This window comes from Cotesia glomerata, linkage group LG7 (genome assembly GCF_020080835.1).
Source record: "Cotesia glomerata isolate CgM1 linkage group LG7, MPM_Cglom_v2.3, whole genome shotgun sequence".
Lineage (NCBI taxonomy): Eukaryota > Metazoa > Arthropoda > Insecta > Hymenoptera > Braconidae > Cotesia > Cotesia glomerata.
In genome coordinates, this window is record NC_058164.1 from 16,881,112 (window position 1) to 16,908,906 (window position 27,795).

The 27,795-nt window shown below is 37.3% G+C and overlaps 1 protein-coding gene and 1 long non-coding RNA gene across 2 annotated transcripts in view; both read right to left on the bottom strand.

The window, feature by feature from the left end:
- LOC123269695 (collagen alpha-1(XVIII) chain-like) overlaps positions 1 to 27,795 on the bottom strand; it is a gene marked incomplete in the record, with an annotated part of 201,774 nt that overhangs the window by 104,115 nt on the left and 69,864 nt on the right.
- LOC123269587 lies at positions 94 to 27,650 on the bottom strand. Its single transcript, XR_006510458.1, has 4 exons — positions 27,639 to 27,650; positions 19,379 to 19,393; positions 11,350 to 11,354; positions 94 to 240 (listed from the first exon to the last, which is right to left on the bottom strand). It is a non-coding gene; the product is annotated as an uncharacterized LOC123269587 (long non-coding RNA).

Here is a 27,795-nt window from a genome sequence, read left to right on the forward strand (position 1 = left end):
AGAATAAATTAAATTTTAGCTTTTATCATCAAATGACTTTTATCTGTAAAAAATCCTCTTTTTTAGGCAGATGTCTTTGAATATCTATTTGTTATAGTCAATCTCATGTCGTTATTTGCAAAAATATAATAAAAAATAAATTTTAGGACATTACGGCCTTTTAATAACGTGTTTTTTTCAATATTCAAACAAGAAATCTACATATCCATGTCGGGTGTAGCCGAATGGCGCTTTCTTTTTCTCAATAATCCAACACGTTTACAGCCAAAACATAAATTTTGAAGAATCTCGGGTGAGATTAGGGGAGGGGGAGGGAGTTGGGGAAAATCTTACGAAATCTCATCAAGGGGGGAGGCGGGGTCAAAAAATTCTCAAAAATGCCTCACGTAATTTATGGACGCCCCCTAATTTGGAGTTCGTAAAATTCTTTTCATCTCGTATGGCGTGCCACAACAATATAAAAATTATAAACATTTTGTTAATTTATCGCATTATAATGAAGAATTCGGAATAAAAGTAGAATGGAATTTTTTCGCTACGGTACACGGTAAAGGAACATGTGATGGATTAGGTGGTACTTTGAAATGAATGGCCGCACGTGCTAGCCTACAATTGCAACCTCATCTACAAATCTTTACACCATTACAATTATTTGAGTGGGCTTTAAAGAACTTACAAAATATTAATGTTAGGTTTTTGAAAACTGAAGAGTATGAATTACTGAAAGAGAAATTAGACGAACACTTCAAAAGTGCTAAACCGATACCAGCGACACGAAAAATTCATCAAATTACACCATTATTGAATTCTGTTGTAAAAATAAGTCTTTTTCTTCGTCGGATAAATCGACACAACATAGTACGGTTAAGAAGTCGAGAAAACAATCGCTAAACCGAGGAAAATGATTAAAATATTTAGATTTTTAAGGTAGTACTACCGTTACCACAAGAATCAAATCCCAAAACCTAACCTTATTTGATTAACTTAGTAGATTTCCCTATACTAAATCACGTTGGAGAAAGAGAGACGGAGATAAATTTTGAATGTTTTTTATCAATAAATATTCTCATATGCTCGGAAACCATACTGATTGTTATTAAATATGTTCTAGATGTTATTTTCTCTCGTTGTCTTAATTTTTATCATAATCTGGACGTCCAGTTTTGTGAAATAAAATAAAGAGATTTTCCATAAGGATCAATGGTAAAGGCAAAAATATGTAAATATTAATATTTTTTTTTCAGGACTCGCCAGGCTTCCAAAAATTTGACTGCTTAATTATGATATTATAAAGTACCAATATGCCAAATTTCATTACATTCTGAACATATATTCTAAAACCGGTAGTACTACCTTAATAATGTAAAAACGATACTTAAAAAAAAATGATTTAATCGTTGCTCCTCGTACACTTTACGGTTGTTTTTATCCAATTTTATCCAACTTCTGAGCTTTTAAAAACAATTCAAAAAAACCTCAGTGGAAAGTCATAAAAAATAAGCCAAATTTAGAAATTTTTTTATTTTCAATCGAAAAAAAAAATAGAAAGGAAAGTCGTCACAAAATGGGAATAGCGGGGTGAAATACTGTCTTAGTTGAAGTTTTTTTTTTGAGATAAAAAAATTGAGAATCGAAGTTGTCAGACTTCGAAAAAATGACGGTTTCGTTGAAAAAACTGAAATATTTGATATATCGTGACTTTCGAAAAATTTTTTGTATTTTTTTCTAAAAACTACATTTAAAAACAAAAATTAAAAAAAAAAAGTGCCAAAAGGTCAATTTGTGAAAAAGTTATAGCAATTTAAAACAAAAGAGCAGTTTTTTTAAAAAATTCGTAACTTTTTTTGGGTTGTGTAAAAAAATCTGAAAAAATTCAGAAAAATGTCTTTGGTAGGATAGAAAATGATAAGAAAGTTTCAGGGAAATCAAAAGGAGTGTAACGGGTAAAATTCGTGATAAAAGGGATTTTAACCCCTTTTATTATCTAAACAGTTAAATAAATCGAGTCTAGTTTTCATGATCCGAAAGTCCTGGAATAGACCGTACTAGACAATATCAATAAAATCCCCGGCTCGAATTTAGAGCTCGTCGATGTCCAGGGTCAACAGGGGATTGTCCGAATAAATCAGAACTAAACGTAATAGAAGAAACAATAGAAATCTTTTATTTAGTAACAATAATTAAACATTGTGGTGAAAAGAACACCCTCCTATCACCTTTACAAAATGGTAGTCACACTCATTCGTCCAAAACCGCGCTTTCCGGTATTTTTCTGTTTTACCGACTGATGGTAAAACAGGAATCTGCTTTCCGACTTTTTAGTATGATCGTTTTCTGTTTTACCGACTGATGGCAAAACAGGAACCTACTTACCGACTTTTTAGTATGATCGTTTTCTGTTTTACCGACCGTCTGGGAGTTTCCAAAATTCGCGTTATTCAGTTCGCGGCACTAGTGGGTCAGTTTCCTACTCGGGATTCCCCCGGAGAAACGAGAGGATAGTCTCCAGCTCCCTTCTCCCGCGGTGCTGCCCCCCAGGTCCCCGAAGTCGAGGTATCTAGCCGACTTCCTCGACCTCCTAATCGCCGTTCCCAAAGATCGAGAGGATAGCCTCCAGCTCGATCCCTCCTACTCGACTATGATCACCTGCCGCACCCTGACAGAAGGTCGGAGTACGGGGAGTCCGTAGTACCCCTAAGAGATGAGCTCCACTTACCTTGGTACAGTCGTACTCTGGGTAACTTGAGGTCCTTAAGCGTTTTCCCTTCTGGATAGCCTCCACAGGGAAAATCGTCTCAGTGGTACTCGACCCCTCTTCCGCGATAAATTTGGGACTTTATCATTTTTCCAAAAAGTCACTTGCAACGAAACGGAAGGATCGTTTTAGACACCTATCGCCAGGTTTGGAAGCTCGATAAACGTCAATTAATTCTAAGTTTTTAATTTTCACTTTGAAAATTAAATATCAAATGCATTCAATCAATTCAACAGATTACTTCAATTTTCAACAGAATACGTTTCCATACAAATTTTTGCCCGGGACTTAGAATAATTTTGGGCGTTCTTACAGCTATTCTACGGCGCCCTAAAATAATTTACACAGCGTTCTCCAGGTCAATTCTTATGATTTTGGATTCTCCAAAATTCGAGCCTATCCGGGCAGACATTTAGCGCATACCAAAATTAAACATAAATAATCATTACTTAACAATAATTATAATAAACAATCCTCGTTGTGCCCAAAAAAAACGAAACGCCCGAGGCAAAATAATTTTCCCTCATCGGATTTTATCGGCAAAATTCCGAATTCCGTATCAGTTTATACCAATATATGGTCTTTAATTAAACAATTAAAAAAAAAATGACAAAAGATATAAATAAACAATAAAATTTCGGCTCTTTAATGCCCTCTCGTGCCGGCTCGGCCGGCAGAATATACCCAATACGCCGGGTGCGTCACACAAATAACAAAAATAATAAAACATACTTTAAACAAAATTAACTAACGAAACACATTAAATAATACATATAATAATTAACTAAAATCTGGATATAGTGTTGGGTTCCTGGGGTCGCCACGACGGTATCTATGTTGCACCCCTCTTTCCTGGCAAAGAAAAGAGGTGAGTTTACTTGCCTCTTTTCGTCAATTCTTCTACCAGATCATGGGCCGTTTTACCCAGCGGTTTAATCCGGGTTTCCGTACGGTTCCGATACTGCGTCACTTTGAAAAGACGCAGTGCGGTATCGTAAGCCGTGAAAGTTGCCCTCCTCGTGCCTTGTCTGTGCCGGATATTGTCGAGCGGCGTCAGCGCGGCGAGCATCCGTTCCAGTGCGGTCTGGGGGTGTTTTGGAGGCGCAAACAGGTCGCCTGGTAGTGCCTCGAACTGCTCCGGGTACTCCGCCAGTAACGGGGCGTCGTCGTAGGTCAGCCAGGCTGCAGTACTTTCAGTGTTCTTGACGACCTGTGGCGGCCTCGGCGGTGGCTCAGCTGGAACAACGCTCCTCTTAGAACTGAAATTTTGTGGCCCCGGGATGGAGACGTTCTCGCTGGTCACTGGTCGCCTGGCCAGTCCCACCAGGCATGGTGGGGCTGGTCTGATGACGAGTCGTCTGCGTCGTGCAGGGTACGACGGCTTCAGGAGCGCTGGGGGTTTCCCTGTGCTCGTGGTTGTCGTCGGTCGAGTCGTGGGCCGTACGAACCCTGGATTGGCCGGGTCATACGGTTCGTGTGCCCCGAGCATCAGTATGCTTGCGTCGATGGCGCGGTCCTCGACAATTTGGATAGCCGGTTTCCTTGCCGGTATTCCGATGCTCGGACATCGGACGTCAGGTAGTGGTGTGATTTCGAGGCGGGCTGGTCGGTTCAGCATTTCCTCCATAAGCCTGATCTCCTCCTCCATGGTGAGCTCATTGGCCATCTGTAACAAAACAAGAACAAAAAAAAAAACGCCGCCGTCAGCTCTCACACTCGTACAAACAGAAACTTAACCTAGTATCGTCATGCCCGTCTCATTCAGGTGATAGGAAGGGTGTGAACTCGGTTACTTCCGGGGAGTGTCCCCATTTCTACTTCAATCGGGTCAGCAAAAGATACCTTTGCCTTACTGGACATGGCGCGCGTGATTCGGCGGTTTTCGTCATATTCGGGGTCTTCGTCGGGTTCGTGTTTCGCGTTGTCGCCATTTTCTGGCTCGGATTCGGGCTCTCCCGACGTCAGATTGCCCTCATGAAAGGGTTTCAGGTCTTTTAAATGCGCGGTGAGGGTCCGGCCCTCTTTTGTGATTTCGTATACCGAGGGTCCCACGACTCTACTCACGGTAAATCCGGTCGAGTACTTTTCTGCGAGTTTCGCCGAGAAATTGTCGATTGCCGAGGACAGATGGCGTTCTCGTTTGCACACTAGATCTCCGACGGCGGGTTGCCAATTTCCGCGCCTTTTATTGTAGTATTTGGCCTGTTTCCCGTAGCTCTGGGCCAAATTAACCTTTACCAAGTCAAGTGTGTCGGCTAGGGTTTGGGCTGATCGTTGCGGGTCATGAACGTCTCCCTTCCCTTGGTCAGCTTGAGTTCGTTGGGATACAGGAGGGTGCATTTCGCGGCCGTAATTGAGATATGCAGGCGAGAATTCGGTCGCATCGTGTTTCGCGGTGTTGTAGGCGAACGCGAACTCGGGTACTTGTTTGTCCCAGTTTCGTTGGTTCGATCCGACGAACTGGGCGATCATGGTCCCTATCACCCGATTAGTGCGTTCGACGGGGTTGCACTGAGGTGAATAGGGCGGCGTTCGTATATGTTGTATCCCGTATTGCTTGAGTAGGGTGGTAAACTCCTTGCTGACAAAAGGTGTGCCATTGTCCGTAATTATGGTGTCTACCCTCCCGAATCGCAATAGGATTCGTTCCCTGAACGCATTCGTGATTGCCGCGGCCGTTTGTTGGCGTAGAGGCTGAATCTCTACCCATTTAGTAAACTTATCCTGGAATACCACGAGGTATGACATTCCCCGAGCGGATCGTGGCTTAGGTCCGATGACATCGGTGGCTACCACGGCCCAAGGTCGTAGGGCAGGGATGGTACCCATCGGGGCCGACGGGAGTTGCTGGGTGGCTTTGAATGCCTGGCAGTTCTTGCATCGTCGAACATATTCCGTGATGTCTGCCCGCATGCGGGGCCAATAATAATGTCGGGAGATTCGAGCGATCGTTTTTGCGATTCCTCCGTGCCCGGCTGTCGATGTGTCGTGGTTTTCGTTGAGAATATGTCTAGTGCCGGCTGCTGAGATACAAAGCTTCCAGACGTCGCCTCGGTCGGCGTAGTCTAAACTGTGGTATCGGTGGCGGTACAGCAGCCCTTGCTTTAGACAGTATTCTGGGTATCTCTGGGGGTCGTTCTCCACCCCTTTCGATATTCGATCGTACCAGGCGTCGCCCCAGTCCAAAGCATCAAAAACAAGAGTGGCCACCTCGTCTGGGGATCTCTCGTTTATTCCGTCGCTCGGGTGCAAGCGAGATAGTGCGTCAGCGACTTTATTCCATTTTCCCCGGCGGTAGACTACATCGAAATCGAACTGCTGCAAGGCTAAATTCCACCTCGCGACGCGGCCGCTGGGACTTTCCATCGTTCGCAACCATTTCAACGACTGGTGGTCCGTAATTACCGTAAACTCGTAGCCTTCGAGATAGGGTCTTAGCTTCTGGATCGCCCAGACGACCGCCAAGCACTCCTTCTCGGTCACGGTATAGTTGCGCTCGGCTTTGTTTAGCGTGCGGCTGGTGTATGCTATTACCCGTTCCTGAGTATCCTGCTCCTGCGTAAGCACGGCACCAATGCCTATGTCACTGGCATCCGTTTGTAGACTAAACCGCTTCGAGAAGTCGGGTGCTGCCAGCACTGGCGCCGTTTTTAAGCTGTCTTTGAGCTTCTCGAACGCGCATTGTTCCGTTTCGCCCCACCTCCAGCGTTTTCTTTTCTGGAGAAGCGACGTCAGGGGTTTGGTCAGTTCCGCACAGAAGGGAAGGAATCTTCGATACCATGATATCATCCCCAGGAATCTGCGCAGCCCTTTCGGGTCTCGTGGTGGTTCGATCTCGGTGATCGCTCGTACTTTTTCGGGGTCCGTCCGGATGCCGTCCTCGTCAATCACGTGTCCCAGATATATCGTACTACTTTCTAGGAAACGACTTTTCTCGTGGTTAATTTTGAGGTTCGCGGCACGTAAACGTTCCATCACTTTGCTCAGGATCTCCATATGTTGGTCGAGCGTTTCACTGATGACGATTATGTCGTCCAGGTATACGACCACGTGGGGTTCCAGATCCGCGCCTACTACATCGTACATCGCGCGCTGAAACGTTGCGGGGGCTGAATGCAGCCCGAAAGGCATTACCTTGAACTGGAACAGGCCTCGACCCGGGATCGTGAAAGCGGTGATTGGTTTGCTACTGACTTCAAGAGGGATCTGCCAGTAGCCGCTCTTCAGATCGATGGTACTAATGTACTTGGCTCGCCGGAGTTTGTCCAGTGATGCGTTAACGTGAGGGATCGGAAATGCGTCCTTCTCGGAGACCTCATTTACTCTACGAAAATCCACGCAGAACCGATATTTACGGGATTTCTTCTGGATCAGGACCACCGGCGAATTCCACGGGCTGTTGGAGGGTTCGATGACTCCCTCCTTGAGCATTTGATCGACTTCGTGGTTCATGATCTCCTGCATCCTCGGGTTCTTTGGGAAGTATCGTGTTTTGATCGGTTCGGTGCCGGGTTTTATCTTGATTCGGTGCGACGCGCACCGTGCGGGTCCTTTAATCCCCTCGTCTATTCGTAACCACCCTTTTATTTCGTGCTGCGCGGTCTCGAGATCGTAGGTTAGTTCTACTGCGTCAAAAGCCTCTAGTTCTCGGATCAGTCGGTAGCCTAATGTACCAAGATTGTCCATGCCCAGAAGCATGTCACTGGCGTAGGCAGGAACGACATGAAAGGGTAGGGTGTAGGGCCGGTCCTCGACCAGAACGCGGACCCAGGTTTTTCCCATGGTTTGTATCACATGGTTCCCTAAGGTAGTCCCTTTTGTCTGGGCTGGATTGAATTCGACGTGGAGTCGCTCGCGACGGATCAAATCCCAAGTGCGTTGAGAGATGAGCGATGCGGTGGCCCCGGTGTCCAATAGCGCGTGTATCGTTTCTTTGCCTAATCTAATCTCGGCGAACGGGCGTTTGTCGTGTGGTTTTACTGGGGTTGGCTGGAATTGCCCGGTTTCGGTACTGGCGCGTTTGGTGTCTGGTTGTGTGGTCGTTTCACGGGTTCGTTCCCTGCGCTGGTTGCTTCCCGAGGTGTCGCAGGCCGCTGCGGGAAGCTCACACCGGTCCTGTTGGCATTTCCCTGATCTGGGCAAGGACAATTTCTGTACGTCGTGCCCAACTCGCCACAACGACTACAAAATTTGACCCATGGGTTCGGGCATTGCCAGCGGGCGTGGCCTTTTTCTCGGCATTTCCAGCAATGGGCCCTCCGGTCGTATTCCATGATCTCCAATGGGGAGGTTCGGGTCGGGTTCGGTGGGTGTCGGGCTACCGCTTTGGTCTCTTTCGGCCGGGACGTCCTTTCCTGCGCAATCAGCTGCTCGTATTCGCCGGTGAGGCGTAGCATTTCCGCGACGTTTGCAAATTCGGTTAGCTTCATGTACCTTCGATACTCCGGTCGCAAGTTTTGGTACAGACGGGTGAGACGGGCCGTCGTGGACATCCTTCCGTGCCTCCGCATCAGTGTTTGCAGTTGAATGGCGTATTCTGCCGCGGTTTCCGACCTCTCTTGCATTCGATTACGGATCTGCTCTTCTAAATCTAGTTCCAGGCCCGGGGGTAGGTAGAACGTCTTCAGGTCGTTGCTGAAGTCCTCCCAAGAAGCCCAGTTCTGCTTGTTGTTTCGGTACCAAAGCAAAGCTTTATCGCGGAGGAGCATGGGGATGCAGGGTACCAACTGATCGAGTTCGTAGCCATAGCTTTCCGCTAGCTCTTCCAGTCGTTCCAAGAAATCTTGGACGTCGCGTTCCCCCTTAAAGATGACTCCCCACTTCCGGACCATATCCCTGCGTCGTAGTTCGTCAGCGTCGGTTTGCAGGGTGACGTCGGCCACCGATCTACGCGCTGGCGTGGTGGGTTGCTGGAGACGAGGACCCGGTGTGGAGGCGGGATTGCGCGTCGGAGTGGCTCCCTGGTCCGGGTCCACATGGTCGGGTCGCGGTCTTGCCTCGACGGGTCGTCTCGCGGGTTGTTCGCGTTCTCGCGCGATTTGGGCGCGGATTTCGCGCCTAAAACGTTCCCGCAATTGTCGTTCCGCCCTCTCTTTCTCCGCGCGCTCGTTTTCGCGTCGCTCTCGCTCTTGTTCCTCTTGCTCTCGTTCATTTTTATCACGTTCCGTCTCGTCATTTTCGACTTTCGCGCGTTCCCTCACCTCACGCTCGATCCGCTCTCGTACTTCGTTCTCAATCCGCTCTCGAACATCGTTCTCGATCCGCTCTCGTACATCCCTCTCGCGTTCTTCGGCTTCAATTTCGGCTCTTATCTGTTCCTCCTGGAGCCGGTTATCATCTTCGGCTTCCTCGGTTTCTTCTTCATCGAATGGTCGGTGTCTTTCTTCTCCCTCGTCACCATCATCACGGGTATTACCCTCAGGGTCCTCGAGGCCGTCGAGTTCGATCTCAGATCGGTCGAGATCAACTAAGAGTTTATCGTAGCGCCCCGCACGGCCTCCGTTAGCCGTTTTCGTTTGATTCAGCGCAGTTCGCAGGAGAAACCGTAGCCCGGCTAACTTTGCATCCGGTTCGAAGGTTACTCGGTACTTTGCGAGTTCTTCCTTAACCTCTTCCTTGCGCAGGGACCATAGCCACGATCGCGATCCCGATTCCGCCATTGTTCTAATTCTTTTGTTTTTGTCAATTCTAAAAAAAAAATCTACTATTAGTTTTACCCGCTACTCCACGATAATTACGTCACGTCACGTCGAGTCACGTCCCTGTTCGAGCGCCAAAAAAATTTGTAACGGGTAAAATTCGTGATAAAAGGGATTTTAACCCCTTTTATTATCTAAACAGTTAAATTAAACCGAGTCTAGTTTTCATGATCCGAAAGTCCTGGAATAGACCGTACTAGACAATATCAATAAAATCCCCGGCTCGAATTTAGAGCTCGTCGATGTCCAGGGTCAACAGGGGATTGTCCGAATAAATCAGAACTAAACGTAATAGAAGAAACAATAGAAATCTTTTATTTAGTAACAATAATTAAACATCGTGGTGAAAAGAACACCCTCCTATCACCTTTACAAAATGGTAGCCACACTCATTCGTCCAAAACCGCGCTTTCCGGTATTTTTCTGTTTTACCGACTGATGGTAAAACAGGAATCTGCTTTCCGACTTTTTAGTATGATCGTTTTCTGTTTTACCGACTGATGGCAAAACAGGAACCTACTTACCGACTTTTTAGTATGATCGTTTTCTGTTTTACCGACCGTCTGGGAGTTTCCAAAATTCGCGTTATTCAGTTCGCGGCACTAGTGGGTCAGTTTCCTACTCGGGATTCCCCCGGAGAAACGAGAGGATAGTCTCCAGCTCCCTTCTCCCGCGGTGCTGCCCCCCAGGTCCCCGAAGTCGAGGTATCTAGCCGACTTCCTCGACCTCCTAATCGCCGTTCCCAAAGATCGAGAGGATAGCCTCCAGCTCGATCCCTCCTACTCGACTATGATCACCTGCCGCACCCTGACAGAAGGTCGGAGTACGGGGAGTCCGTAGTACCCCTAAGAGATGAGCTCCACTTACCTTGGTACAGTCGTACTCTGGGTAACTTGAGGTCCTTAAGCGTTTTCCCTTCTGGATAGCCTCCACAGGGAAAATCGTCTCAGTGGTACTCGACCCCTCTTCCGCGATAAATTTGGGACTTTATCATTTTTCCAAAAAGTCACTTGCAACGAAACGGAAGGATCGTTTTAGACACCTATCGCCAGGTTTGGAAGCTCGATAAACGTCAATTAATTCTAAGTTTTTAATTTTCACTTTGAAAATTAAATATCAAATGCATTCAATCAATTCAACAGATTACTTCAATTTTCAACAGAATACGTTTCCATACAAATTTTTGCCCGGGACTTAGAATAATTTTGGGCGTTCTTACAGCTATTCTACGGCGCACTAAAATAATTTACACAGCGTTCTCCAGGTCAATTCTTATGATTTTGGATTCTCCAAAATTCGAGCCTATCCGGGCGGACATTTAGCGCATACCAAAATTAAACATAAATAATCATTACTTAACAATAATTATAATAAACAATCCTCGTTGTGCCCAAAAAAAACGAAACGCCCGAGGCAAAATAATTTTCCCTCATCGGATTTTATCGGCAAAATTCCGAATTCCGTATCAGTTTATACCAATATATGGTCTTTAATTAAACAATTAAAAAAAAATGACAAAAGATATAAATAAACAATAAAATTTCGGCTCTTTAATGCCCTCTCGTGCCGGCTCAGCCGGCAGAATATACCCAATTCGCCGGGTGCGTCATACAAATAACAAAAATAATAAAACATACTTTAAACAAAATTAACTAACGAAACACATTAAATGATACATATAATAATTAACTAAAATCTGGATATAGTGTTGGGTTCCTGGGGTCGCCACGACGGTATCTATGTTGCAGGAGTCGGGTCAAAACCTCGGTGATTTCGCATGGAATGCCCCATATATAAGCGCAATACCACTCACTCACTCACTCATCTCGAGATCACCGAAACTATTCGCCCGATTGACTTGAAATTCAGCATAGTTACTCCATTCGTGATGTAGACGTTCACTAAGAATGGATTTTACGCAATTCCTAGCCAAAATGAATTTTTCGTCAACCATCACGTATGCTACCCCTCCCCTCCTTATCATTCTTTCTCTCCCCGCCCGTGCCCTATCTCCCGTGCCTTCTTCCCCCTTCCCTATCTCTCTCTCTCTTTTTTTTGGGGAAAATATCATTTTGATTCTCCAATCTAAGAAACCATCAGTGGCACCGATCAATTATAGAACTCAACCCTACCCTACCCCTCCCACAACCAACCACGCTAATCAACCGTTGCCATAGTAACCGTCGCCATGGTTAATGTTGCCATGGTTACTATGGTTACCGTTACCATGGTTACTGTTGCTATAATAACTGTCAAAATAAATAAATTGTAATAACAAATTCGGTTGTCAACTAAATTCAGAGGAATCATTAGAATAAAAGTAGAAAATTACTAAATACATATATCAATATGAGTGATAATAAATTTATCAGTACAAGGTGTCATAGAAGGGGAAATCAAAGAATTTATTGAAATATGTACGCAGTGCAAGATGGATTTTCTCCCATGTTGTATAAAATATCATAAAATCCGAAATGAAAATAATAAAAATGTGAAATTTAATGGTCCGTATGAGAAAATTTCCTTGCAATCAATAACTACACGTAGAAGCATTAATAGCCCAAAAATTTCTCCAACTAAAACTAATGATAATTCTACAGTAACAATTTAAATTAATGATATTAGCAACATCAAAAATAATAAAATAGATAAATACTAGCTGTTACCCGCCCGCTCCGCTGGGCGCTTGATAAAATTGTATTTTTAGACCTAGACTTGAAATTTAATTTGAATATTGTTTTGAATTGCATAGATTTCAAATTCCATCAAATTGGCCTGTATCTTTTATCCATGTGATTATTCTAGCTAAAATTCATTGTAATTTTCAATGTGCAATCACTATAACATTCCCGTGGCTTTCTTCCGAAAATGAATATTAATTGACACGAAGAAAAAAATTTGAAATGAGCATTGATAGCTTTAGTTGAAGTAATTGCAGGTCTCGTAAGTGAAGTTGAAATCTGCCTAGCTTAAATTGCAACGAATTTCGCGGTTAATTAAAATTTCCTTCTTAACATCAATTATACATAGAAAATTATTTGTACTTGTTTTTTACAAATTTTCTTAAAATGAGTAGCCAAATTTCTTTTCTATATCTGATGTGTTTAGAGAATGCAATGCTTTTAATCTGTTATATTTTCGCGGTCCCGTAATAAAAACAATTCATCGGTTATGTGATCAGCAAAAATAAAATGTATGTAAAATTCTTAGTCCGTTGACTAAATAGCTACATGTAATATTAAATTTTGGAAACATTACAATGACTTTTTTGCCGCTGCCAAAGAGACGATTGTTGTAAGAAAATGTCACTATTAAGAAAGAAAAATATTCAAATCTGTTGACCTTGAAGGCGATCCCGGTATTTGCCTGTTTCTCTTGAGATTCTATCAAATTTTATATTTGTAGGAACTTTATTTGAAGAGTATAGATTTTATGACAATTATCACTCCCGCACTCTTATGTGAGGGAAGAATTTCGTAAGATCCTATTCGAGATGATTTCTACATTATAAATAAAAGGTTCCAACGAAACTTCGAGTCCATAAAAACTATCGATTGGAAATCAGAAATTTTCATTGTTAACGCCCTCACAATATCTTTTGGGGTTAGAATTCGAGAAAATTTATTCTCAGCTGAACTTGACATCGTACACGAAGATTCCTACCAAATTTAGAATCTGCAGAAGTTACAGTTTGGAAATTAAAATTTTAGATTTTAACACCCACCCCTACAATCCCTATCGGAAGTAGAATTTTTTGGAATCTTTTTTGAGATGATCTCCTCATGAAAAATGAAAGATTCCTACCTAATTTCGAGTTTGTAGAAGTTACAGTTTGGAAATGGAAATTTGAAATTCTAACACCCACCCCCGCAATCCCTGTCCGAAGTAGAATTTATTGAAATCCGTTTTGAGGTGATCTCTACATGACAAATAAAAGATTCCTATCAAATTTACAGTTTTTAAAAGCTATATTTTGGAAATTAAGATTTTTTAGCTTCCCGCTAAGAAAATTAAAAATTTTTAAAAGTTGGGAAGTTATTGGTTACACCCCGTTTTTCGAAAAACGAGTTTACAACGGATGTTGACGTTTTGGGGTCCTAGGAAGCTTCCCCGAATGTGTATGTGTGTGTGTGTGTGTGTGTGTGTGTGTGTGTGTGTGTGTGTGTGTGTGTGTGTGTGTGTGTGTGTGTGTGTGTGTGTGTGTGTGTGTGTGTGTGTGTGTGTGTGTGTGTGTGTGTGTGTGTGTGTGTGGCCGTATGTAAACCTCTCATAACTTTTGAACGGCTCGACCGATTTCATCGCGGTTCGTGCCATTTGAAAAGCCTTGACCAAACTTCGATTTTGAATACTATTTAGACTGATTCGAGCCGGTAAATTTTGAGATATATCGTTGTCGAAAAAAATTGGGAAAAATGTTTTTTTCAGAATTTCTATGAGATTTTTAGTCTGACCAGTTTACGCTTGGAAATTTTCCAAAGAACTCAAAAAACTGCGTTGAATGCCGTAAACCACGAGAAAATCGGTGAATTAATTCAAAAGTTATTGCGGTTTGAAAATTCAAAAAATAGTGTTCTATAAAACTTCCATTAGCCTTTTGAGCTCGAAAGCACAGAACAGCGATTTATTTGAGCTCAGAGAGCTCAAAATTTCACAAAAATTATATTTTTGAGCTCGAAAAGCTTAAAAAATAAGTGAATTGTTGAGCACTTAGGTATGGAGGTAGCGCGAAGTTTCAGGGATGGCCTTTAGGGTTAACTGTTTTCCTAATTTTTTTTTGTCAACACCCACCCCCGCAATCCTTATTGGGGGTGATTCGTCGTAAAATCTGCTCTTAGATTATTTCTACATCACACATAGAAGATTCTTACCGAATTTGGAGTATATAAGAGCTGTATTTTACAAACGGGAAATTTTCATTATTAACGCCCCCATAATCGCTTTTGAAGTTGGAATTTGATAAAATTCATTCTTAGCTGAACTGGACATCATACACGAAGATTCTCACCGAATTTGAAGTCTGTAGAAGTTACAGTTTGAAAATGAATATTTGATATTTTAACACCCACCTCCGCAATTCCTATTGAAAGTAGACTTTATTGAAATCTATTTTGAGGTGATCTCTACATGAGAAATAAACGATTCCTACCAAATTTAGAGTTTTAAGAAGCTATAATTTGAAAATTAAGATTTTTTATTGTTAACACCCACCCCCACGATCAATATTGGAGTTGATTCGTTGTAAAATCAATTCTTAGATCATTTCTATATCACATATAGAAGACTTCTACTAAATTTCGAGTTCATAGGAGCTATAGCTTGGAAATTAAAAATTTCAATTGTTAACACCCACCCCCGCAAACTCCCATGAAGTATCTTAAAAATCGTTCGTATATTATTTCTACATCTTTTAGAAAAAATTCCTACCCAATTGGAGTCTGTAGGAACTACAGCTCGCAAATTTGAAATTTTCATTGTTAAAACCCACCCCCGCAAACCCCCTGTGGGGTAGGATATCATAAAATTCGTTTATAAATTATTTTTACATCACTTACAGAAGATTCCTACAAAATTTGAAGTCTGTAAGAGCTATAGCTTCAAAATTAAAAATTTTCATTGTTAATACCTACGCCCGCAACTCTCTCTGGGGTGAGATATCGTTATATTTGTTTATAGATTATTTCTGCATCTCTTACAGAAGATTCCTACCAAATTTGGAGTAGATAGGAGCTATAGTATAAAAACGGGAATTTTTCATTGTTAACGCCCCCGCAACCCCCCTTGTAGGTGGAATTTCGTAAAATCCGTTCTTAGCTAACCTCTACTCGGCAAAAGGAATATTTCTACTAAATTTCAAGTCTCTAGGTCTTATAGTTCCAGAGATATCGTGATGAGTGACTATATCTACAGAAAGTCTCTTATGTATATAGAAGATTTCATTTTGGTATTCTAACTTTATAATTAACTATATTTCAATCTATAACGCTGGTGAATACTTTCGTTTCCTCAGTTTCAACTTATGGCATATAGCAGATTCTTATCAAATTTGGAGCTTATAGGAACTACAGCTCGGAAATTTGAAATTTTCATTGTTAAGACCCACCCCCGCAACCCCCTGTGGATAGGATATCGTAAAATTCGTTCATTAATTATTTTTACATCACTTACAGAAAATTCATACAAAATTAGGATTTTATAGGAGCTATAGCTCGGAAATTTTAAATTTTCATTGTTAACGCCCTCTCTGCCAATCCATATTGGGAGTAGATTGTCATAAAATCCACTCTTAGATCATTTCTACCTCGCATATAGCAGATACTTATCAAGTTTGAAGCATCAAGGATATACAGCTCAGAAATCTAAAATTTTAATTGTTAACACCCACCCCCACAATCCATATTGGGAGTAGGCTGTCATTAAATCCACTCTTGAATCATTTCTACACCACATAGAGCAGATTCTTACCAACTTTGGAGCCTACAGGAGCTACAGCTCGGAAATTTAAAATTTTCATTGTTAACACCCACCCCCGCAACCCTCTGTGAGGTAGGATATCGTAAAATTTGTTCATAAATTATTTTTACATGACTTACAAAAAATTCATACAAAATTAGGAGTCTGTAAAAGCTATAGCTAAGAAATTTTAAATTTTCATTGTTAACGCCCACCCCTGCAATCCATATTGGGAGTAGATTGTCATAAAATCCGCTCTTAGATCATTTCTACATGATATGTAGGAGATTCCTACCAAATTTGGAGTCGATAGAAGCTATAGTTTAAAAATGGGAATTTTTCATTGTCAACGCCCCCGCAACCCCCCTTGTGGGTGGAATTCCGTATAATCCGTTCTTAGCTGACCTCTACTCGACGAAAGGAATATTCCTACCAAATTTCAAGTCTCTACGCCTTATGGTTCCAGAGATATCGTGATGAGTCATTATATAGGTGGAAATATCTTATATATATATATATATATATATATATATATATATATATATATATATATATATATATATATATATATATATATATATATATATATTAGGGTGTGCCAAAAAGACGATATTTTTTTTTTCCACTCTTAGCCCCAAATATGATAGGATATGTCTAAACAAAAATTCTGTCAAAAGGCCATCTCTTAATTTCAATTTTAAGAGCTCCTTCATCGAACTTTAAGTTTTCCCATATAAATAACATGGAAAGTACGGTCTTAAACAGTATTTTACCCTGCAAGCTGTGAAGAAAATTTTTTGATAAAATGAATGATTGGACCTTTTAAGCATTAAATTTCTGAGAAAAAATTTCATTGAGTCATGAATCAATCGTCATTATTTAAGTTTTTACGGATCTTTGAAATTTGAATTTTTTGAAAATTTTACGTTTTTTGCATTTAACAGCCAAACTATTGGAGATAGAAAAAAAAATTAAATGGCAATTTTGTAGTTCGTTTGATGCTCTATAACAAAGTTCTTAACAATTTTTTTGTATAATCAATAACAAAAAAGCTACAGACCTACAAAGTTTTGTTTTTATTATTTTTCACTTTTTCAATTGAACTATCGATGATATAGAACAAAATTTTAGTATAAATTTTTTAGTATATCAAATTTGCAACAAAATTGTATAGGTGAGATTTTTCGTATTATTGATGGTTAAAAGTTACAGGCTCAACAAATTCTATTTTTATGATTTTTCATCTATATCATGTAGTATATCAATAATATATATAAAAAATTAATAATAAATATAAAGTACATTCAATTTTTTACAAATTTATGCTTGGTAAACTTTATATACTGTCTGCAGTTCCTAGATCAAAAATTGTTTACTAAAATCCAGTAAGAATCAGAAGAACTACAATAAGAATTTGTGAAATAGAACCCTCCTTCAAGTTGTTTACTATGACTAGATTATTATAATTATGGTTTATGATGAAATATACACGATTAGATTAAATAATGATGATAATAAATTTATAATTACTTTGCAAATAAAACAGATAAAAAAGTTTTTTATAGTTTTGATTATATATTTAGACTCTAAAGAAATATGTTTCCTTTTCAATATCAATTAATCGCAATTTAACCCAGAAAAATTATTACACAAAAATAAATTCTCAATATTTTATGTTTATGTTTCTATAAATATTAATATTTGCATTGAACTATGTGTTTTCTATAAAAATGAAGTTGTTATTGCTGCCAATATTCAAATTTAAATTCAAATTATCCTAAGGAATTCGCATTTAACGCCCTCTAAGCATTTATTGTTTTACCGCTTAATTGATAAATTTTCCCCGGGAGAACGCCAATTAGTGAATTCTATTGTCTTTCGTTTTAATTAGTCTTCAATTGAGGTTAATTTTTTAAGAGTTATTTATGTAATAACAACAATTATACTTTTTGGAAAAAAAAACAATGTCTAGTAAAACTAATCAAAGAAAATACATTAACTTAGTTGGCTTCGAATCGAAAAATTTAAATAATTTAAAATTACCGATGAATCGTGACGTTTTATGTTTGTTTTTCTACAAACATAGAACAGAAAAACGAATTATCCGCGAAAGTGCTAAACTTGTTCTTTTTGAGGTTAGTAAGGTGTGGAATAAGTTTTCATTGCCTGCAAACAACTCACATAATACAATCGTAAAAATTGAAAAATTGTACAAAGATTGGCAAATAACTCAAGTGAATAAAGCTCGAAAAAGATCTCCAGCTCAACTATTAGTTGAAAAAAATTTCAGAGATTCTCTTGATCGGTTATTTGATATTGCACCGCAGAATGCTTTACAGATTCTGAATTCTCCTCAAAAAAGAATTCTGATTGATAGTCGGCACATCTGTAAAACTAGCCAGTTGTTAAAAAACGCTACCGATGTTCAAGAAGTGCTAAGTACAGCAACTATTTGCCTAGATAATAACTTGAATGTTGTTCAAGTGGAAAGTACAGAAACAAACTCAGACATTAACGAGATTGATCTAGCAGGTATATTAGATAGGTGTTTTTTTGTTCTATTTTTTATAATCTACACTGAGAGAAAAAATTTATTTTAATTAGCAATGTTGCAATAAAAAGTTAATTTGATAAAACTTTTCATCAATTTCATTTCTTAGCTGAAGAAGCCATTATTAAGTGATTATAAATTTATTATCATCATTATTTAATCTAATCGTGTAAATTTTATCATGAACCAAAATTATAATAATCTAGTCATAGTAATCAACTTGAAGGAGGGTTCTATTTCACAAATTCTTATTGTAGTTTTTCTGATTCTTACTGGAATTTAGTAAACAATTTTTGATCTAGGAATCTCAATCTTGCTGATTAAAAAAATTAACCATTTGTCTCGATAATCACTCAATTTGTATTCATTGAATATTTCTTTAACGCAAAACATTACTGAAGTAACAATAATATTGTAACGATATTGAACTGCAGACAGTATATAAAGTTTACCAAGCATAAATTTGTAAAAAATTGAATGTACTTTATATTTATTATTAATTTTTTATATATATTATTGATATACTACATGATATAGATGAAAAATCATAAAAATAGAATTTGTTGAGCCTGTAACTTTTAACCATCAATAATACGAAAAATCTCACCTATACAATTTTGTTGCAAATTTGATATACTAAAAATTTATACTAAATTTTTGTTCTATATCATCGATAGTTCAATTGAAAAAAGTGAAAAATAATAAAAACAAAACTTTGTAGGTCTGCAGCTTTTTTGTTATTGATTATACAAAAAAATTGTTAAAAACTTTGTTATAGAGCATCAAACGAACTACAAAATTGCTATTTAATTTTTTTTTCTATCTCCAATAGTTTGGCTGTTAAATGCAAAAAACGTAAAATTTTCAAAAAATTCAAATTTCAAAGATCCGTAAAAACTTAAATAATGACGATTGATTCATAACTCAATGAAATTTTTTCTCAGAAATTTAATGCTTAAAAAGATCCAATCATTCATTTTATCAAAAAAAATTTTCTTCACAGCTTGCAGGGTAAAATACTGTTTAAGACCGTACTTTCCATGTTATTTATATGGGAAAACTTAAAGTTCGATGAAGGAGCTCTTAAAATTGAAATTAAGAGATGGCCTTTTGACAGAATTTTTGTTTAGACATATCCTATCATATTTTGGGCTAAGAGTGAAAAAAAAAAAATATCGTCTTTTTTTGGCACACCCTAATATATATATATATATATATATATATATATATATATATATATATATATATATATATATATATATATATATATATATATATATATATATATATATATATATATATATCTATATATATATAAGCGAAATACCACTCACTCACTCATCACAAGATCTCCGAAACTATTCGCCCGATTGACTTGAAATTTAGCATAGTTACTCCATTCGTGATGTAGACGCTCACTAAGAACGGATTTTACGCAATTCCTAGCCAAAATGAATTTTTCGTCTACCATCACATATGCCCTCCCCTCCCCTCCCTCTCATTCTTCTCCTCCCCTCCCGTGCCCTATAATCTTTCCCCTTTCCTATATCTCTCTCTTTTTTTGGGAGCGAAATATCATTTTGACCCTCTAATCTAAGAAACCATCAGTGGCACCCGTAAATTATCGAACTCAACCCCCCTACAACCACCCACGCTAATCAACCGTTGCCATGGTTACCGTTGACAGGGTTACCGTTGCCATGGTTACCATTGTCATGGTTACCGTTGCCATGGTTACCGTTGCTATGGTTACCGTTGCCGTGGTTACCGTTGCCATGGTTACCGTTACCATGGTTGCCGTTACCATGGTTGCCGTTACCATGGTTACCGTTATCATGGTTAACGTTGCTATAATAACTGTCAAAATGATTGATTTTAAATTTTATCGATTGACTGTTGGGACAGTAGGAATTCATAATCATACGTTTTTTAAGAAAGAATAGCTAAATCATTAATAACTGAAATAACTTATATGTATTGGAATAATCATGAAGGATGAACTCGATTATATCATAACACAGATAAATTAAACATAAATATTATCAAGTTGATATTGGTAAATGATTATACTGATTTTAATGATTAAAATTAAAATGGTAAATTGTGTCTGATGCGTCTTCTCTAAAATTTCACAACGATATCGTTAAATTATTATAAAAAACGGTCGATTTAAGATAATTTCTAATAAAATGAGTAATAATAAATATATTTTTTAATACCACTTAATTTGTTATGAATTTATTAATAACTAGCTGATACCCGCCCGCTTCGATAGGAATACAATAAATTTTTATGGTGTAACCTAGATGAAAAATATAAACAAAATGGTTAATTTCAAAAAGATAATGAATATAAATTTTGAATTAGAGAAAAGTGATTGTTTATGATAACCGGTGTTAGCGAGTATTAAATATATGAGAAAAGTATTTTATTATTAATAATCAATCAATCAATGGGTCAGTTAGTCAGTAAATCTGTCATTAGACAGATTTCCGCATCACCCATGACGTACTGTGTAGTGAGATGCGTTCCCATTATAATAATGTTATCCTAAACATTTAGTCTAGACCGGATAGGTCAAATGGTAGAGTAGCCGACATGTCACCGGAAGGTTCTGGGTTATCCCAAAATCCCAAAATGGATTTTTCGTCTACCATCACGTATGCTACCCCCTCCCCCCTCTCATTCTTCTCCTCATCTCCCTTACCTTCTCCCCCCTTCCCTATCTCTCTCTCTCTTTTTTTTTTTAGAAAATGTCATTTTAATTCTCAGATCTAAGAAACCATTAGTGGCACCCATCAATTATTGAACTTAACCCCACCCTACCCCCCCACAACCACCCACGCTAATCAACCGTTGCCATGGTAATCGTTGCCATGATAATCGTTGCCATGATAACCGTTGCCATGGCTACCGTTGCCATGGTTATCGATGCCATGGTTGCCGTTGCCATGGTTACCGTTATAATCGTTGCCGTTGCCATGGTTACCGTTGCCAAGGTTACTGTTGCCATCGTTACTGTTGCCATGGTTACCGTTGCCATGGTTACTGTTGCCATCGTTACCGTTATCATGGTTACCGTTGTCATGGTTACCGTTGCTATAGTTACCGTTGCTATGGTTACCGTTGCTATAATAACTGTCAAAATAAATAAATTGTGATAACAAATTCGGTTGTCAACAAAATTCAGAGAAATCATTAGAATAAAAGGAGAAAGTTACTAAATACTAATATTTTATACAATTATTCAACAGTATTATTCTGTACAATGTAAGGCAAATACATATTGATTTCAAATTTTATCGATTGATTGTTGGGACAGTAGGAATTAATAATCATACACTTTTAAGAAATCATAGCTAAATCATTAATAACTGAAATAGCTCATATGTATTGGAATGATCATGAAGGATGAACTAACTCCATTATATCATAACACAGCTAAATATAAGATAAATATTATTAAGTTGATTTTGTTAAATGATTATACTGATTTAAATGATTAAAATTAAAATGGTAGATTGTATTGGTATTGGTATCTTCTCTAAAATTTCACGACGATATCGTTAAATTATCATAAAGAAAAGGTCGATTTGAGTTAATTCTTAGTAAAATTAATAATAATAAATATATTTTTTAATACCACATAATTTGTAATGAATTTCTTGATAACAAAGATTAAAAATATTCATTTTTAAATTTATAAGCAGAAATAAATTTATTCATTAACGTATCGATGTTAATTTTTCAGTCAAATTAATATAAAAACATTGTTGTTTATATTCTCAATTAATATGTGATTTATTTCATAATCTTGATTACTAATATTCATATTTTTATGAAAAACGGTGCTGAGATAAGAAATAATAATCTGAATTAAAAATCTTAATAACGTTATCGAAGTTGGCGCTCAGATAAAAGAATAATATAACATATTCATTTATGTAATTTATTAAAAATTCAGAGCTGTAAAAACAATTATTTTATAGATAAAAAACGATATCATTTTGTTAAGATTGATGAAATTAATTATTTTGTTTATATTTTTGTATGGGTTACAGAATTAAATTTTTTGCATGCCCAGCGAAGCGGGCGGGTATCTATATATATATATATATATATATATATATATATATATATATATATATATATATGACAGATTTCCACGTCTATACTCACTCATCACGATATCTCTGGAACTATAAGACCTAGAGACTTGAAATTTGGGAGGAATATTACTTTCACCATGGAGAGGTCAGCTGAGAACGGATTTTAAGAAATTTCTCCCCTAAAGGGGTTTGCGGGGGCGTTAACAATGAAAAATTCCCTTTTTTAAACTATAGCTCCTATCGACTCCAAATTTGGTAGGAATCTTCTGTAAGTGATGTAAAAATAATTTAAGAACGAACTCTACCATATTCCACCTCAGAGGGGGTTGCGAGGGTGGGTGTTAACAATGAAAATTTTGAATTTCTAAGGTGTAGCTCCTATATGCTTGAAATTTAGTAAGAATCTGCTGTATTTGAGGTATCAATGATCTAAGAGTGGATTTTATAACCTATTCCCAATATGGATTTCGGGGTGGGTGTTAACAATGAAAATTTTAAATTTCCAAGCTATAGGGCCTAAATGCTCTAAATTTGGTAGGAATCTTCTATATGTGATGTAGAAATAATTCATGAACGAATTTTACTATATCTGACCCTAAAAAAGATTGTAGGGGCGTTCACAATGAAAAATTCCCGTTTGTAATACATAGCTCTTATAGACTCCAAATTTGGTAGGAACCTTCTATATGTGATAGAGAAATAATCTACGAGCGGATTTTACGAGAAACTACCCCCAACAAGGACTGCGGGGATGGGTGTTCACAATAAAAAATCTTAAGTTCCAAAACATAGCTTCTAAAAGGTGTAAATTTGGTAGGAATCTTTTATTTGTCATAAGGAGATCATCTCAAAACGGATTTCAAAAAATTCTACTTCCGATAGGGATTGCGGGGGTGGATGTTAAAATCTAAAATTTTAATTTCCAAACTGTAATTTCTACAGACTCCAAATTTAGTAGGTATTTCGTGTATAATGTCAAGTTCAGCTGAGAATGGAATTTATCGAATTCTAACCCCAAAAGGGATTGCGGGGGCGTGAAAAATGTAAATCTCTCATTTTCAAACAATAGTTTCTATGGATTCAAAGTTTTGTTGAAACCGTTTATTTATAATGTAGAAATCATCTCAAATAGGATCTTACAAAATTCCTCCCCAACGTAGAAGTGCGGGAATAATAATTGTAAAAAAATTTATATTCTTCAAATACTGTTCCTACTAGATATAAAATATGATAGAATCATACTCTCTAAACATGAATTAGTGAAAATTCCCTTAAATAAGTGAATATTCACTTATTTAAGTGAATTTTCACTAATTCATGTTTAGAGAGTAGATAACAGCAAAATTCGTCGCACTTTCAGCTAGGCCGATTTCAACTTCACTTATGAGACCTGCGATCACTTTAACTGAAACTTTTAATGCTTATTTCAAATTTTTTCCTTTATGTTAATTATTATTCATTTTTGGAAAAAAAGCCACGAGAATGTTATAGTGATTGCACATTGAAAGTTACAATGAGTATTAGCTAGAATAATCACATAGATAAAAGGTACAGGCCAATCCGATAGAATTTGGAATCTGTGCAAGTCAAAACAATACTCGAATTTAATTTCAAGTCTAGATCTAAAAATACAATTCTATTAAATTCTAAATACAATGCTAAGTGCCCAGCGGAGCGGCCGGGTAACAGCTAGTATATATATATATATATATAGATAGATTGGCACCAGATGTACAGCTTGTCTAACAAACTCTGATACATCTTTCACTTAAATCTACTTTTCTTACACTAATTTTATAATTTATTATTTTATTTTAGTATTCAAACTTGATAGTTAATCTATATTTCAATCTATAACGCTAGTAAATACTTTCTTCGACTTTGGGTCGTTTCCTTAGTTTCAGTTTATCGCATATAGTAGATTCTTTTCAAATTTGGAGCTTATAGAAGCTACAGCTCGAAAATTTAAAATTTTAATTGTTAAAACTCACCCCCGCACCCCCTTGGGGGGAGGAATATCGTAAAATTCGTTCATAAATTATTTTTACATTATTTACAGAAAATTCATACAAAATTATGAGTCTGTCGGAGCTGTAGCTCGGAAATTTAAAATTTTCATTGTTAACGCCCACTCCCGCAACTCATTTTGGGGGTAGGTTGTCATTAAATCCGGTCTTGAATCATTTCTTCATCTCGTAGAACAGATTCTTACCAAATTTGGAGCCTATAGGAGCAACAGCTCAGAAATTTAAAATTTTCATTGTTAAGACCCACCCCCGCACTCCTCTGTGGAGTGGGATATCGTAAAATTCGTTCATAAATTATTTTTACATCACTTACACAAAATTTATACAAAATTAGGAGTCTGTAGGAGCTAAAAGTCGAAAATTTTTAATTTTCATTGTTAACGTCCACCCCCGCAATCCATATTGGGAGTAGATTGTCATAAAATCCACTCTTAGATCATTTCTACCTCGCATATAGCAGATACTTATCAAATTTTGAGCCTTTAGGAGCTACAGCTAAAAAATTTCAAATTTTCATTGTTAAGACCCACCCCCGCATTCCTCTGTGGAGTGGGATATTGTAAAATTCGTTCATAAATTATTTTTATATCACTTACACAAAATTCATACAAAATTAGGAGTCTGTAGGAGCTAGAAGTCGGAAATTTTTAATTTTCATTGTTAACGTCCACCCCCGCAATCCATATTGGGAGTAGATTGTCGTAAAATCCGCTCTTAGATCATTTCTACATCACATATAGGAGATTCTTACCAAATTTGAAGTCGATAGGAGCTATAGGTTTGAAATGGGAATTTTCTATTGTTAACGCCCCCGCAAACCCCTTGTGGGTGTAATTTCGTAAAATCCGTTCTTAGCTGACCTCTAATCGGCGAAAGGAATATTCCTACCAAATTTCAAGTCGCTACGCCTTATGGTTCCAGAGATATCGTGATGAGTCAATATATAGGTGGGAATCTCTTATATATATATATAGATATAAGATATATATATATATATATATATATATATATATATATATATATATATATATATATATATACTAACTGTTACCCGGCCGCTCCGCTGGGCACTTAGCATTGTATTTAGAATTTAATAGAATTGTATTTTTAGATCTAGACTTGAAATTAAATTCGAGTATTGTTTTGACTTGCACAGATTCCAAATTCTATCGGATTGGCCTGTACCTTTTATCTATGTGATTATTCTAGCTAATACTCATTGTAACTTTCAATGTGCAATCACTATAACATTCTCGTGGCTTTTTTTCCAAAAATGAATAATAATTAACATAAAGGAAAAAATTTGAAATAAGCATTAAAAGTTTCAGTTAAAGTGATCGCAGGTCTCATAAGTGAAGTTGAAATCGGCCTAGCTGAAAGTGCGACGAATTTTGCTGTTATCTACTCTCTAAACATGAATTAGTGAAAATTCACTTAAATAAGTGAATATTCACTTATTTAAGGGAATTTTCACTAATTCATGTTTAGAGAGTATGATTCTATCATATTTTATATCTAGTAGGAACAGTATTTGAACAATATAAAGGTTTTTTCAATTATTATTCCCGCACTTCTACGTTGGGGAGGAATTTTGTAAGATCCTATTTGAGATGATTTCTACATTATAAATAAACGGTTTCAACAAAACTTTGAATCCATAGAAACTATTGTTTGAAAATGAGAGATTTACATTTTTCACGCCCCCGCAATCCCTTTTGGGGTTAGAATTCGATAAATTCCATTCTCAGCTGAACTTGACATTATACACGAAATACCTACTAAATTTGGAGTCTGTAGAAATTACAGTTTGGAAATTAAAATTTTAGATTTTAACATCCACCCCCGCAATCCCTATCGGAAGTAGAATTTTTTGAAATCCGTTTTGAGATGATCTCCTTATGACAAATAAAAGATTCCTACCAAATTTACACCTTTTAGAAGCTATGTTTTGGAACTTAAGATTTTTTATTGTGAACACCCATCCCCGCAGTCCTTGTTGGGGGTAGTTTCTCGTAAAATCCGCTCGTAGATTATTTCTCTATCACATATAGAAGGTTCCTACCAAATTTGGAGTCTATAAGAGCTATGTATTACAAACGGGAATTTTTCATTGTGAACGCCCCTACAATCTTTTTTAGGGTCAGATATAGTAAAATTCGTTCATGAATTATTTCTACATCACATATAGAAGATTCCTACCAAATTTAGAGCATTTAGGCCCTATAGCTTGGAAATTTAAAATTTTCATTGTTAACACCCACCCCGAAATCCATATTGGGAATAGGTTATAAAATCCACTCTTAGATCATTGATACCTCAAATACAGCAGATTCTTACTAAATTTCAAGCATATAGGAGCTACACCTTAGAAATTCAAAATTTTCATTGTTAACACCCACCCTCGCAACCCCCTGTGAGGTGGGATATCGTAGAATTCGTTCATAAATTATTTTTACATCACTTACAGAAGATTCCTACCAAATTTGGAGTCGATAGGAGCTATAGTTTAAAAAAGGGAATTTTTCATTGTTAACGCCCCCGCAAACCCCTTTAGGGGAGAAATTTCTTAAAATCCGTTCTCAGCTGACCTCTCCATGGTGAAAGTAATATTCCTCCCAAATTTCAAGTCTCTAGGTCTTATAGTTCCAGAGATATCGTGATGAGTGAGTATAGACGTGGAAATCTGTCATATATATATATATATATATATATATATATAGATACCCGCCCGCTTCGCTGGGCATGCAAAAAAATTTAATTCTGTAACCCATACAAAAAATATAAACAAAATAATTAATTTCATCAATCTTAACAAAATGATATCGTTTTTTATCTATAAAATAATTGTTTTTACAGCTCTGAATTTTTTAATAAATTACATAAATGAATATGTTATATTATTCTTTTATCTGAGCGCCAACTTCGATAACGTTATTAAGATTTTTAATTCAGATTATTATTTCTTATCTCAGCACCGTTTTTCATAAAAATATGAATATTAGTAATCAAGATTATGAAATAAATCACATATTAATTGAGAATATAAACAACAATGTTTTTATATTAATTTGACTGAAAATTAACATCGATACGTTAATGAATAAATTTATTTCTGCTTATAAATTTAAAAATGAATATTTTTAATCTTTGTTATCAAGAAATTCATTACAAATTATGTGGTATTAAAAAATATATTTATTATTAT